The sequence below is a fragment of the Octopus bimaculoides genome, chromosome 2, assembly GCF_001194135.2.
Source record: "Octopus bimaculoides isolate UCB-OBI-ISO-001 chromosome 2, ASM119413v2, whole genome shotgun sequence".
NCBI lineage: Eukaryota > Metazoa > Mollusca > Cephalopoda > Octopoda > Octopodidae > Octopus > Octopus bimaculoides.
The window spans coordinates 158,730,143-158,734,212 of NC_068982.1; the positions used below are offsets into that span (position 1 = coordinate 158,730,143).

The following is a 4,070-nucleotide window of genomic DNA, read 5'->3' on the forward strand; positions in this document are numbered from 1 at the left end:
CAAAAAGGGATAAACATCTTTTACTAGAATTTTATCAGGAAGCCAGTGTGTAAAAAAATTCATAAGAGAAATTTCTATTCCCAAGAATATAATTATTTATTTATATTTATATAAGGGGCATTACTACATACCCACACCCAGGTAAACAATTTTTATATTGCTGTTTCCTCGCTGAAGGTTATTATACTGAGTTAATCGCTACAGAGGAAATAATGCTGCGTATGAAGCAATGCTCTTGAAAATAAACTGTGAAAACGAATGCAAGAGGATACACTCAGGAAATCGTAAAACATTTAGGTCAAAATAGTCACATACAACCAATTTACCATAGATATACTTAACTAGAATTGATAACCAAGAAGTAAGATACCAATTATATAAGCATTAAGATGAACAGAATTGGGCACAAAAATACATTTCCATAATACACATATACAAGCAGACACATTAATATATATGGTGGCTGCATTTGATTTTTTAAAAAAATTAAGACATATTGAACTTCTGTGTGCAATGAAATTGATTCTTCTATATAATAATTAATTATCTTTTTTATTAAATATTTTTGTTACCATTTTACAAACCTAACGAATTAAGTGTGTTTCTATGTGCACCCATTTGTGTGATTATATATATATTTTTTTGTGCGTGTGTGCGGACACTCAGAAATATATACACACATACATACATAACCCATGCTGACAGTGCTTTCTCTCTCTCAGACACACACACATACTCATTCTCTCTCTCGCGCTCTCTATCTCTCTGCCATACATTCTTTTTCCTTTCTGTTCACTTTGTATGTGTATACTTAAACGTATGTATGTGTGTGTATATATATATGTATATACATATATATACGTTAATATACATATATATATATACATATATTTGTATACACACACATATATGTATATGTATGTATGTATGTATGCATGTATAGATAGATAGATAGATAGATAGATAGATGGATGGATAGATAGATAGATAGATAGATAGATAGAGAGATAGATAGATAGATAGATAGATAGATAGATAGATAGATAGATAGATAGATAGATAGATAGAAAGATAGATATCTAACATTAAATATCGAAGGCTAAATCACTTAAACAGAAATTTATATCAGCCAGCGATGCGGTAAAGCGAGTCAATTGATCAATCACATGTCTGTATACACAAAATATAGAAAATGTATTTTCAGAATGGTTCCATATGAAAAACAATCTAGCTGTAATTACTATCGAAGCGATTAATTACACTTTCCAAATATTTTCTCTTTGCGAACCAAGATGCATACTCCAAAATTAAACCGAATTCACAACAAGTTTATCGATATAAATATAGGTTTATTTGACCATTTTTTTTTGTATTGAATCTAAACGGCCGTTTCTATTTTTTTGCCTAGTTTAGGATGTGTTGTATTAGTTTTAATCTAAAAGCAAAATTGGCACATCGTTCAAACCAATCATGCGGCTCACATTTGTATAAGAAACCAAACGTTAATGTATTAGTATAGTGTTTTTAAAACTTTCTATATTTGGTCTGTGTAAATTTGGAAGGGAGGAGTGCATCAATTAAGTAGGTATTCGATTAAACGGTATTTTATAGAAATCAAACCTACTCGCTTTTTAGCGCTTTTTAGTCCTATCTGTAGATTCGTTTCTGTTTGTATATGTAATTATTAATCCCATATCAGTCGTTTATTTTATATTTGAAGATATGCACGGAGAAATATCTAAAATGTGTTCTTACTTGGGGAACATTTCTGATAAAGGAAACTAAATTAGTAGAAACATTTATAAGACAGCCAAGCAAACATGAGCGTGAATACACACACACCAGCGCACACACACGTGTATATATGTATGTCTATTGGCTGTATGTACACACATAGATATATGTATAGGCATGTATATTATATGTACACACACACATTTATACACATATCGCATATATTTTTGTGTGCGTGCTTGTATCACAAAATAGATAAAACAGTATATCCAAGATGTTATAATAACTATACGCTACTAGAAAACTTGACGTTACATATCGCTTGCGTATTCATTGCAAAAAACAATACCGAAACATGTTTTTTTAGTACGTTGTATATATTTCTATCTTTATCGATTTGAGCTCTAAGCGTTACTTAAGCGGATTAGAACATTCCTATACTTTTCTCAAGAAAGGACAATAATAATAATAATAATAATAATAATAATAATAATAATAATAATAATAATAATGATAATAATAATAATAAATATTATTATTACTACTATTGTTATTATTATTATTGTTGTTGGTGGTGGTGGTGGTGGTGTCGTTGTTGTTACTATCATTTTTATATTATTATTATTATTGTTGGGATTATTATTATTATTATTATTATTATTATTATTATTATTATTATTATTATTATTATTATTATTATTTTATTCCTTCTTGTTACTACTACAACTATTTTATTATTCCCCGTGCAATATTATGGTTTTAGTTTTGGATCTTCATTCCTGAAGCTGAATGTGTTATGGAATCTCCGTATGTTCGCAATATTTTAGTTTATAGTGGTTTGTTAATTTTACTTATCCATCTTGATATTGAGTTAACCACTAATATAAAGGATTAATGGACCTTATTTTGATATATTCGAATGAAAAAAATATCCTTCAAAATGGCTTCATTTTTGTCGGGTGACCAGCAAGGAAGCGATTTCGGAGATGGGTATGGTCAAAGAAAAGTTAGCAATACTTCACAGTTTATCGTAAAATATATTTTCTAGAAATCCTGAATTATGTTTGATCCTTCCATTTCACATTGCATCATAATGTCATATAGTTTTATAAGAATTTTGTTAGTATATCTTATTAACCATTTTGATTCATATATTTTAGTTTTTATTTTCCTTATGTACCTGATAAGTAATAGTGACATTAATTGTAGTGTCTCCTTGGTTACTTAAAATATACGATCATGCTTGAAATTATAACATAGGAACAAAATTACTCCAGTTGATTTCCTATTTTTAAGCTCAAATTTATTGTATAAAAAGAGAAGATGCTTACAACCGTGTATTGTTATCATGTACAAAGCTGTATAATATCTATTGGTGCCCATTATGTACAGCATAGCCTTTAGACAGAAGTCATTGATAGGACAAAAATATCACAAATTAGCAGTTAAGAATGGATTACATATGCAAACTTGTCTATCTTAATTTACTAACACCCCTGGCAATAATAGGTTGCTCAGTTGTTCCCCCAGGTAAATTCAATGTAGGTACAGAGTCAACTAATAATATCAGATTAGAGGATGTAAATAAGCACGGATTACACGTCTTTTTCAGTCGTCGAATATATTATATAAGATACCGTTTTACAGCTCTGTGTGATAGCATTTTGTCGAAAGTTTCAGAAATAGAAAATGAGCTTCGTTTTGCATTAAATACAACAGTTACAGAACCGTTTATAAATTATAAACATAAATATTCCTGTATGTGTGTGTTGTGGGTGTATGTGTGTATGTGCGTTTGCGTGTGTGTATGTGTGTGTGCTCTTGTTTGTGTGTGACTGTGTTGAACCGTAGTTTATGGGATTCTCTTCGAAGTCAGAAGATTACGTGTTACATCTCAATGAGAGGTGCCGCGGGCGAGTACGTTTTGCTGTACGTTCGAACTAGCTATACGCTTATATGTGTGTGAATGGAGATTGTGCGGAATCCCACAGGGGAGAGGGTACTTTTAACTCAATGGTTCAGCTTTGAGTCACTGTAAAACTGATAAAGCCTGATAATTACTTTAAATGTTACCTGTAGGTGAAAAGATATTGCTACATATTAAGATATGTCGGAAATATTATAGAAAAATATATATCGAATATCAACCAGAGAGCTCTAAAAATATATTTGTGAATCTCTTTCTCTCACTATCCCTCTCTCTCTGTCTCTTTCCACACACACACAACCACATACATAATATCGATATATATATGTATATACAGAGAGAGAGAGAGAGAGAGAGAGAGAGAGAGAGAGAGAGAGTGTGTGTGTGTGTGAGAGAGAGAGAGAGAGAG

The 4,070-nt window shown here is 30.6% G+C and overlaps 1 protein-coding gene across 3 annotated transcripts in view; it reads right to left on the reverse strand.

Moving 5' to 3' along the window:
* Positions 1–4,070, reverse strand: part of LOC106874384 (glutamate receptor ionotropic, kainate 2) — a 1,088,700-nt gene that overhangs the window by 568,004 nt on the left and 516,626 nt on the right. The window lies entirely within an intron of this gene.